The sequence below is a fragment of the Anneissia japonica genome, unplaced genomic scaffold, assembly GCF_011630105.1.
Source record: "Anneissia japonica isolate Jap-2015-1 unplaced genomic scaffold, ASM1163010v1 scaffold2293_len299155_cov175, whole genome shotgun sequence".
In the NCBI taxonomy this organism is placed as follows: Eukaryota; Metazoa; Echinodermata; class Crinoidea; order Comatulida; family Comatulidae; genus Anneissia; species Anneissia japonica.
Window position 1 is genome coordinate 63,278 of NW_022694961.1, and position 11,924 is coordinate 75,201.

At 37.0% G+C, this 11,924-nt stretch overlaps 1 protein-coding gene across 1 annotated transcript in view; it reads left to right on the forward strand.

Annotated features, from left to right (window-relative positions):
* Positions 1–11,465: 11,465 nt before the first annotated feature.
* LOC117101350 overlaps positions 11,466–11,924 on the forward strand; it is a 16,099-nt gene continuing 15,640 nt past the window's right edge. Inside the window, exon 1 of the mRNA XM_033241323.1 lies at positions 11,466–11,741. The gene's annotated coding sequence lies outside the window, so the exon portion shown is untranslated. The remainder of the gene's footprint in view (positions 11,742–11,924) is intronic.

Genomic DNA, 11,924 nt, shown 5'->3' on the forward strand with positions numbered 1-11,924 from the left:
TAGAAGTCAGTGCCGATGGGTATCACTGTATGCAGTCATATATAAAATTAAATTTGTTAAAGTCACAACCACTGCAGATCAGAAGAGGATTCAAAGGGAGCTCCCAATTTTTTTTCAAAATTATATAAAATTCCTAATTCCTTGATCAGCCACTGTTACTGAAATAAATAACAAATAAATAAACATCCTTGTCTAACGCCACGCTCCATATTAAAACATTTGGGTATCCATCGATTGTTTGTTATATCACGTTCTGTTTCTTTATATATTATTTTAATAAAATTGATGATGCTCTGTTACTGAAATTAAGTACACATTTTCAATTCAAATAATATGCTCAAATAATAGTTTGTTGTTGGTTAAAAAATATTGATAATGATAATGTGTTGGAAGAACATATTTTTCTTCCTACTGATTTAATATTTTCTATTAGTTATTATGTGTGCATCGTTACACAGCTTCATGATATAAGCTTTGCTCATCAACTACATCTCCAAGCAAATTATTATTATTAGTTGATAAGCAGATTATTACAATTAAATTTGAACACTAATTACCAAGCAATATGTCAGTAAAACTTTTTTAAACTAAAGTAATCATTGCACCATAAACGAAATATAATTTATTTTGTTCTTGGCTTTGACAGTTCATGTTGCTTTTAATTTAATTTATCAGTTAAATACTGCTTGGTATTTTTGTTTTTAGTTTTTTCAATTTACTTGATCTTGAGAATAGTTCCATGATGGACCCGAAACGTCGATCTTTCTTGTCATTAAATTTTGTTTTGAAATTATATAGTAAGCGTCTCTTAATTCGTCAGTTAAAAAAATGCCATGAAAATTCATAGGCCTGGGTTGATTTTTTTTTGTAAGGTGTTTAATTCGGAAAGTGAAAAATAAACTGTAGACTAATGTTAAAATGTTTTGTTTTGGTTTTTCTTTTAATTCAGAAACAGAAAATAAACTGTACAGTAAAATGAAAGTGTAAAATTGTTTGAGAAGGAATCAACACAGGAATGGTAACAAGTAAATTTCACAACTTGTCCAACCAGCAGATGATACTAAAATCCTTTTTTTTTTACAAACATGTTGGTGCTTGGTTAGATGAGACCTTGCCGTGTGAAGTTCTGCATCCATCCTTGAATTGCGTCAGAAGCTGTACCGCCACAATAGGGAGTTTTCGCTGCACGACGTTAACCTTAACGTTAACGGATGACGTCATAATTTATTCATCTTGCGTTACGGAGTACGTTAATTTCAGGATTTTACGTACTCGACGGATATTTACGGGATTGCGCATGTGTATTTCGATTTGTTTACAAAAGGGGTGGAGTTATCGCGTTGCATGTTGGGTACTAAGGTTAAAGGTAAGGTTAACGTCGTGCGGCGAAAACTACCTAATAAGCCTGTTCGTCATATAACACGCTATAGCGTTGGTAGAGCTTTAGATGAAAACGGATTACCAAACACGAATCAGAATTCCTTATCATCAATTTCATGTAAACGATTCGATTCTTTGATTGTTCAAAAAAGTGACAATAAAAGAATTTTCTATCTTACATCTCAACTGTATTTGCAAAATAACTTTTTCGATGCTTTTCTAAAATCTGAGAGGTGAAACCAGTAGATGATAGGGTTTGCAAGCGAGTTCCCAGTAAGTAAAGCGTAAGTTACTCCTATAATGATCCCCATGGCTCTTGAAGCTACGGAACAGCCAAGCAAATATGCTAAAATCACAATAACTGTATTTGGTCCCCATGTTAAGACGAATAGTCCTATGATAGTAATGAAGGTTTTAAATATTTTTTTGAATTCCGCAATTTCGTTATGAGATTTAATTACATTCGAACGAGATTGGCAGAGATTTCTGTAGATGTTGACATACAAGAATATAGTGAGTATCATTTCTAATAAAAGTGTACTGCTGAAAATAAAATAGATGCTCATAAAATCACTGCTGAGGATGATGTGAATTATAAACATATATAAGAATGGTGCTGCCACAATAAGTACGCTAGTGAGGATGTAACGACGAGTTGTAACAATGGCGTGGTACCGCAAAGGTGCCCATACTAGCGCAATAGATCGATCAACAGCAATAGCGGTAATTGTCAATGCAGACGATAGCATGAGTCCATCACTTATTGTAAAAAACACCATGATCAAAAGTTTATCACCATATGAAATAAAGAAAGTTGGAAACGTTGATATACAAGTTGCTGCGTCTATAACCGCCAACAGGCCAATAAATATATTTGTTGTTTTCCGTAGCCTCTTGTTAGTGAAGAACAACATTACAACGAATGTGTTTGCCAGAAAAGATGACGATGTTAGAATATACAATAATATCCTTAACTTCTTCACGTCGGAATCTGTCATATACTCAAATAATGCTGTGCAATTTTCCATCTTGATCATCAAGCAAGTAAAATGTTTAATAATGTAATAACTTTCATATAGTCTCCTGTACGTTACAATAATTGCTACTGCGTTGGTCTCCGTTTATATATATCGGCTGGATTTGTTCACCTAATAAAGTCAGCATCAATTTAGTGCGCATTGTGTACCTGTTTCTGACTGACAAGTGGATAATTATAATGAAATGAGATATGCAAAATATCAATAAAGATGTCAGTAAAACTAATTCCACTGATACGGTGTTTATGTACTTGCCATGTTTGTGTCTACTGTCCCCTCGGTGGGGGGGGGGGGGGGGCAGGAGGGGGTGCAGTAGACACAATGTTGTCGTCTAGCACCCTGTAAGAGCAAATCCGGTATGGAGGAATGATGGGATGAGGCATGAGATAAAGATTAAAATGAAAAGCAAGTCTACGAAATATGATGCCATACTAAATAAGACCTCCTCCCACAGTAAGTTATCAATTTGACAACAACACGGAAAGCTAGATAAGACATGTCCTATATTGTTCACTAAAAAGTCACTACAGTAGCAAAAAAAAAAAAAAAAAAAAAAAAAAAAAAAAAAAAAAATTTAAGCAGTATTCTTTACAAATTAAAAAAAATGTGAATATATTTTTATTTTTTGCCAGATGCCCTAAATGTATTCTAAAGTTGTTGTCAGATGTAAGATATTGCCATTCTAGGCCTCTGTGGGTTATTTTTATTCCATCTGATGAGTATTCAAAAAAAAAAAAAAAAAAAAAAAACCTTTTTTCCAATTTTTATTCTTAGCTTCTAACATATTTTTTTTCATTGCGTTTGATTGGATAGCAATAAAATACTTGGAATTTAATAGAAAGCTTATTGTTAATTAAAGGCGACAACCAAATACAAAGTTCTATAAAATACTATTACAATTATATGTATCAATAATCGGCAAGGTGGATAATGCATACTTCGTGTAAAGCATGGTAGAGTTTAGATGAAATTTGATTACCAAACACGAATCAAAATTCCTTATCAACCATTTTATGTAAACGATTTGATTCTTTGATTTGTTCAAAGTAGTGACAATAAAAGAATTTTCTATCTTACATCACAACTGTATTTGCAAAATAACTTTTTCGATGCTTTTCTAAAACCTGAGAGGTGAAACCAGTAGATGATAGGGTTTGCAAGCGAGTTCCCAATAGAAAAAGCATAAGTCACCTCTACACTGATCGATATTTCTCTTGACGCTATGGAACAGCCAACTGCATATACTAAAACTCCAATTACTGCATTTGGTCCCCATGTTAAGGTGAATAGTCCTATGATGGCAATGAAGGTTTTTAATTTTTTTTTTTTTAAATTCTGCAATTTTCTTTTGAGATTTAATCACAGATTGACAGAGATTTATGTAGATGTTGACATACAAGAAGATAGTGATTATCAATTCTAATAAGTGTACTGCTGAAGATAAGATAGAAGCTCATTAAATCACTGCTGAGGATGATGTTAAGTATAAACATACATAAGAATGGTACTGCCACAATAAGTACGCTTGTTATGACGTAACGACGAGTTGTAACAAGGGCGTGGTACCGCAAAGGTGCGCATACTAGCGCAATCGAACGATCAACACCAATAGCGGTAATTGTCAATGTAGACGATAACATGAGTCCATCATTTATTGCATAAAATAGCATGATCAAAATTGTATTATCATATGAAATAATAGGAGTTGAAACCGTTGATATGCAAGTTGCTGTGTCTATAACCGCCAATAGTGCTATAAATATATTTGTTGTTTTTCGTAGCCTCTTGTTAGTGAAGAACAACATTACAACGAATGAGTTTGCCAGAAAAGATGACGATGTTAGAATATACATCAATATCCTTAACTTCTTCACGTCGGAATCCGTCAAATAATCAAATAAATCTGTGCAATTTTCCATTATGATCATCAAGCAAGTATGTTTAATATTGTAAAGTAATAACATTTCATAAATTCGTAGTAATAAGGGTCTCCATGTTACAATATTGCTACTGCGTTGGTCTTCGTTTATATACTCTGGCCTGGCTATTTGATTTAACATATAATCAAATCATCATCCATCTTGTGTATTTTGTTTTCTGACTGACAATGGATAATTATAATTAAATTTTTAAAATGCAGCAGAATTTCAGTCAACATGCCAATATAACTGATTTACTGATATAGTATTCATGTACTTGTTATTTTCATTCTTAGAATTAAACGTGTTTTTGTTATAAATTTATTAAATGGGAATAAAATATTTGGAATTTAATTGTTAATAATGAATTAATGCAATAACAGTTCATATATTCTAGTAATACGAGTCTCCTGTATGTTACAAAATTGCGACTGTGGCGTTTGTCTCCTTTTATATACTCTCGCCTTGTCATTTGATTTGTTAATATAATATAATCAAGTCAGCCTCCAATTTTGCGTATTTTATTTTCTTACAGACAATGGATAATTATAATTAAATTCTTGATTCTTAAACACCATAAAGGGTCATCCATTATTTTCATCATTTTCACGAGAGTACAAAACATACTCTTTTTGCTAATCCCCCACCCCCGTGAAAGAGTATATGATAAAATGATGAATTTCTTCCAGTGTTTTATAGCGGTACAGATTGAGTACCTGCCCATATATAAATATATATGTATGTATGTATATATCCTCTTCCACCCACTAGTAATGGGTGGTAAAAGATGGTAAAAATATGCTTTTTCAAAGCAGTGTTCCTCTACAAAAAAATTATTGACTTCCTCTCGACGGGAGCTATGTTCCCCCTCTCCCCTCAAGGGCATCACAAAAGTCTAATCAAGGACCTATAGTCTGTTCTATACTGGGAGTCGCAAAGCAAATTATGATTTTGGTACCTCTAGAGCAGCCCGGAAATGGCACTCATTCAGACTTAGAATTTGATTACTTAATCCCTATTTTTTAAAAAATGTTTATAAATGTAGGGGCCCTGGCCGGCTAGGCAACCCACCCCGCTGGATTAATATGCTATATGTCCTACAGTCGATGTCAGTGACACATTATGCTGTTTTGTATCAGCAAAGCCCTTTTGGATCAGGGTGCTATAGAGCGATGACCCTACTGGACAATATGGGTAGGGGCACTGAAGGAGCCCCTAAGGATCAGTGGCCCTTGGAGCAAATTTTAAGAATAGGCACTTCTAGACGCTCGGAAATTTTCAAAGCAGTGTTTCTCGACAAAATTATTGACTTCCTCCCGACGGCAGTTATGCTCCCTCGTATGCTCCTCCTCTCTTAGACACCCCTGGGGCGGATGCAGGATTTGGCGGTAGGGGTGCGTGAGGGTCCACCTCACTGCCCCCACCATGGTTGGGACTGAGGGAATAGACAATTTTGAGAATAGGGACCTCTCAGGCGTTGATCCAGAGTTTTCGAGAGCTCGGTTTCCAAGAATCGCTCACCCTATCGCCGACAGTCGTGCCAGTTGTGGTTCACAGACGAATCGGGGTGCCTTTCCGATTGCGCAGGGCAGGTAGGAATGCACCCTGATTCTGCGTCTGCAACGAATTCGGAAAAGTTGAACCAGGTTCAACCTTCCCGACAACTGTCGGCGACTGTCGCCGATAGGGCGAGCGATTATATGGAAACCGAGCTTTACCCTGACTATCGCACATACCAGTGGGTTCCCTGAGTGGGCGTGGTCATGGGAAGAAAACATAATGTTAGCTTGTTCCGTCGCTGAAAGATTATTTTAGACGCAGGGGTGGGGGTGGTTTGCAGTAGTCTTGTGGTTCTCCTACCTTCGTAGAGTTTTGTTTTCTATAAATGCTGAGAAATGCACTTACGTGCATTACGAGACTTCTACTGATGAATGAATAAACACTGAATTAATAGATTTCCTCCATTTTAGAATGGACAATTAATAATTGCGACGATGAAGATGATGATGAAGATGATGATGATGATGATGATGATGTGATGATGGTAAAGAGGAGAAGGCATCGTAGCAGGTGACCACATGCTCCTGTACAAGGTTAATTAACAGGCCCTTTGATATGAGTGTCAACCGAGGCCCGTATCCCGAGTTCGTCATCATATTTTCAATGCACACAATCGGACAACAATAATTATCTATAAGTTTTATAATCAGTACATTCTCGACTGTCATGAAAATATTATATATCTAAAAAATTACGTTATATCCATGCTCGGAAGCGGAAATTTTAACCTAAAAGTTTGATATATGTTTCATGTTGTTTGTTGAATGGTCTTTAATTATATTATATCCTAATATGACCACAACATAAGGAAGAACACTTTGCACCTACAAAGTTCAGACCCATATACATTTCATTTTCCTTCGGTCTAAATCACAAGGAAGTCCGCTCTATATCCAAATTTCAGGAAATTATACGTTTTTATGGGAATTTTGTTTTATGTTGTTTGCTGAATGGTCTTCTTTAAAAATATAACAGTCTAATATGACCACAACACAAGGAAGTTCATTCGTTAAATGTTTAGTAGATAGTACAGAGAATTATGATTGTTTATCAAAATCATTATACACATAAGGGTCGGTGGCCTGCGGATTTTTGCACGAGAACGCGTAGGCGTTACTCCATGCTGAGCATGGATAACTGTTCTATAGCTGGGTACTAAAAAATCTCTGTCTTTAGGTCTCCGCCTTTTGGCCTTTTCACACCCTGATTGATGCGTCGGGGATAATAGCGTTGTGTTCGTTGACAATCAATATAAAATTCAAAATTAGTGAGTGGTAAAATAATCGAGCTCTCTTTTCGCCCTCTGCTGGATCCGTAACTGACCTCATGGGTACACTTCCTTTTTTCCCCTCTTTCTTTCCTCCCTTTAACTCTTCTCAATTTTGTTTATATTTTTCGGTGTGACTGACGGGGGTAGGGGAACGGGCTCCCATGGCCCCCCGCTGGATCCGCGCCTGAACCTACCTAGGCATATAGGTTGGCAAATCAGACAAACTATGCTTTACCCAACTAGCCTTCAATTAAATAAAATTATACAGACTGTTTTTGGTTCAATGTCGTAATAATGTACGGTATGTACGAAAGTGCGTTCTACTCAATATTGTTGGAATATAATAATATATTGCTTATGTCTTTGATTTTTTTTCTCTATATAATGGCCTAAAAAATGAGATAAAATTACCTGATCTTTTTCAAGAGGAGAAAACCACTGGTCACAGTCGAGGGTCGGTCGTGGTGACCCTGCTATGGCGTTGGAAAACGTCAACAGATAACAGCGTTTATTGAAAAAAAAACAATTAAATCTAGCAAAACAGATATAGATGTGTATAAGAGACAGATTGTGATGAGCCTACTAGAACTCACCAAAAGGGAGCACCAAAAGTGTCGGTCTACATCGGGATTTTGAACCAATTATTCACTATTCATTTAGTTGAATCCCTGTCCTCACCCAGATAGAGGCTCAGTTTGTCATTGTGTCGTCGGATTCATGCAACGGTCTTCTCAATTGCCATATATGGGTGTAAATCCAGGGCAATGACAGAACGATGGGAAGAGGATAGATGCATTTGAGATGTGGTGTTACAGGAGGCCTTTGGGAGGATCCTGGAAAGACAGGAAGCAAAACATCTGGGTCCCTGGACAAGACTTTTTCAGACTAAAGCCTGGTTTCCATAGAATCGCTACACAGTCGCTACAACGTTTTCACTGCAATCCTTTCACTGCGACGCAATCTGAAACGCCCCCTGATTCAACTGAACAATCAGCGTTACCAAAGAAGTCGCCGATGCATTTGGCATCACAGGACCGTAGGCGGTCCACTTTTTAAAACCTATTATTTCACTAAATCGTTCCTAATTATCACAAAATGCTATAGCATGCATTGCATTATATATTTGCCAGCACATCCAGCAATTGATTTTAAATATATGAAATTTGTTTGAAATTTATCGCCTCCGGTGACTGCAGATTGATCTATAATATGAACAATGTTATCTGTAGGCCTGCAGATGTACAGGACAAAATAATAGCGTTTTTTCAGGTCTCAAAAACACCCAAATTAATGAAGATTAAACAAATTAATGAAAATTTAAATATTCACAAATTATGTGCTTGAGAAATTCATTATATAAAACCTTCAATATGCTACTTTGTCGGAGCCTCCTGGGGCTTTTCTCAAAAAACCCCTTAAGGTCTCTGCCCCTGGACCACCAAATTTCAAAAAGTCCACTTTTTAAAACCTATTATTTCATTAAAATTTTTCCTGATTATCGGGAAATGCGAAATAGGCCTAGAATGCATTACACATTTTTTCCCGGTCTTCTAACCGTTGATTTTTAACAATGTGCTACGAAATCTGTTGGAAATTACCAGCTCTAGTGATTGCAGATTGATCCATGTCATCTGTAGACCTACAGATGTAAAGGACATAAAAAGTTACAACTTTACAGTGACAGATTAGGGGGTGGGGGACAACTTCACAGTGACAGATCCCTAGATCCCTAGGCGGTCGCCCAAAGTCGGCTTTGGTCGCAAAAACGCACTTCCCCATCGAAAATGCTGCCTACGGGCCTGATTTGGCCCTTTCGTAAACCCACCGTGCCAACCCTGAGCCGCCGTGCCTAAAATTATGCATGCGCCTAGAATTTTTGCGTCGTAAACGCGATCGACATGTTTTATTTATGTCATAATCGCCAAGGGAAGCCTCCAGGTATAACATACACGAAACGAGAGTAATTCTAGGTTAAAGAAACTAAAGTTTCTTTAACCTAGCGAATTTCTAGCGCCACCACTGACAATATGATAATATAATGATGAATAATCTTGGTTGGAACGCCAGTAAACTATACCAAATTGATTGGAAATTGACTTTGAGGATTTTAATTTAATTCCACTAGGGTAAAACAATGATAACTAATTCAATGTTGAAAATGATATTGCTTCCATTTCATCCGTCTATAGTTACTTAGAGACAATTCGAAAAAAATTAAACGCCTCGAGGTGTTTATTGCTAATGACCTTTTTTGTGAGGGGGGCGTTTATTCGAGGTGGAGTTTGTTCAAAACAGGGCGTTTATTTGAATAAATACTGTGAAATTATTACTTGTATTTTAAAACATGATGAATCACAGGACGTTAGCCCATAAATTAATCATTATTAGGCTTTTGTGCATTTTAAATTATGACGTTTACTCTTTCAATTGTGGTTGGTTTCATGTTTTTTAATTGTCTGCTAGTTTGTTTATTTTGTGAAAAAAATGAGGTACTCCCTCCATGCATTGGGCGAATGGGCAGCGTGAGTGAAATGAATATTACATAGCCTAGTCATTCATTATAGGCATATTTGAAGTCACGTCTGTTATAGCTGGACATTGTCTTTTTAACATAAAAATAATTATGTTAAAAGTAGTTAAAATTCATTATTGTAATTAATTGTTTTTATAAATTGTACAAGTGCTTATTAGCATGGACTTCTGTGTGCCTTGGTACACTTCCCCCATGAATTACCACTATGGCTGGCATGAATTGCATGCCTCGCTGGATGAATCGCTGACTCACACTTTGGCAACCCTCCTGTTTAAGTAGGCCTATACGAGAGTCTTCGAGCCCTCAAACTCGCTACGATTTCTACGCTAGCTAAGGTTGACTAAGGATCACATAAATTTCAAAGCATACAATGCAAGGAGAACGCTAGAATAAGTAAATAAACACTATTTTGAACAATCGTATTGCCTTTCCTTGCCATTTATTTTTCACGTTAGTGGGTTGTTGCTTTCGCAACCAATAGGCCTAACATTACCTTTTCCTATACTTTCACACTGATCGCTGTAACTGTAATGTGAAACCTCGAGGAATCGATCGGTCTATCGACCTTCGATTCAGGGTTTCCAGGTGTAACATCATCGAGTACGATTCCATCGTTCGGCATTAACCCATCTGTCAGACGAGTACTGCTATTTATTTTAAATCATTTCGTAGTTAAGGGTCGGACGTGGATGCACGATCATTCAACTTTTACATTCTACATTTTTTTCCTAAGAAAGTTTCTCACTCGTGTGGAGGAAGGCTCTTCCTCAGATAGATTACACACTCGAATTCCGTCGTGCGGTCCTATCAGTCAAACGAGTACCGCTACTCTGTTGAATACTGGTCACAGTCGAGGGTCGGTCGTGGTGACCCTGCTATGGCGTTGGAAAACGTCAACAGATAACAGCGTTTATTGAAAAAAAAACAATTAAATCTAGCAAAACAGATATCTGTGTTACGTTTCTTTTACGTTTATTTCATGAGCTCAACCAGGCTGCGCTATCGGTGTGCAGTTAAGTTGCATTGTGAACACGCCGTACGGATTCCACATCCGACGTTTATCATCGTTGTCCACTAGGACGAGTTCGAATGTAACGGGTTGTCTTTGTTCGATGTGATCTGCTATCCTATAGCGCCAAGACACTTCGCTTGCGGGTTCTACTTCTTGGGGATGCCAAAATCAAACGCGTTTCAGTATCGTCAAAGAATGTATATCTTTCGGCGTCTCATCACGGAACGGTCCTCTGCAGCAACCACACGTCTTGAAAAAAAAAAATAACAGAGACGTTTTATCATGGAGAAAATAGTTTTTAACAAAGCCGCTTCATTTATTATAATGACACTCTTACTTCGTCCGTGTAGGTGGAAAAACGACGCGTTTCTTAGAAGACCTCTAATTAATATACCGAAACGGTCTCCGAGGAAGAATGCAAGCTCCTGTTTCTTTATAATGATCGTTTTTCATTATTAGCTCTGATAAGGAGGAGCTCTAGAAACACTGAGTTGATTGAATAGTAATGTCTTTTTTGTATGGGCGGTCATTAGGGCCAATATACTCTACTGCCTCTATTATACTGCCCTCATCGGAGCTTTCGAGACTACGGGAACCTGTTTTAATGACTTATTGCGCGTATGGTCGATCCACCAAACTGGTGTGTGCATTGAATTTAAAGTGTGTGCTAACAATTTTGAATAATACTGCCCTCTGTTGTTCCGGATTAACTAGATTAACCCAATCCTCAAAAAATCAAATACTGTAACAAGGAACAGTAGTTGCCGTTTGGTAATAGGTGTGCTTTGAACCGTATTTCTATGTGTATGCTCGTGTGTCTGTTCGTAGGATTTTTCCGATGCTACGGAGGGGATCCCAGCCTTCACCTCGGATTAGCCTTGGACGACACAGCAGATAAAACCGACAATAGGGAGGACATTTAAGAAGATACAACTGGTACAATTTCAGATATTACAGACATAGGTGTGAATACTTAACTTCATGGTCTTTGTTGGGAATGTAATTGTATGATTAGACTTCAGTGGAACAGGTAAGTCCGTACCAGAATTATTATAATGTAATTACAGTATATCGTTATGTTACATGCTGGTTCGAATCCTGCCAGAAACACTTTTTTCATGAAATTGAATTTATATATAAGGGTTATGCTTGATATAATTATAACATCTTGTTCCTATTTTAGCACTGTTTATTTATCCATTTGACTGTATTG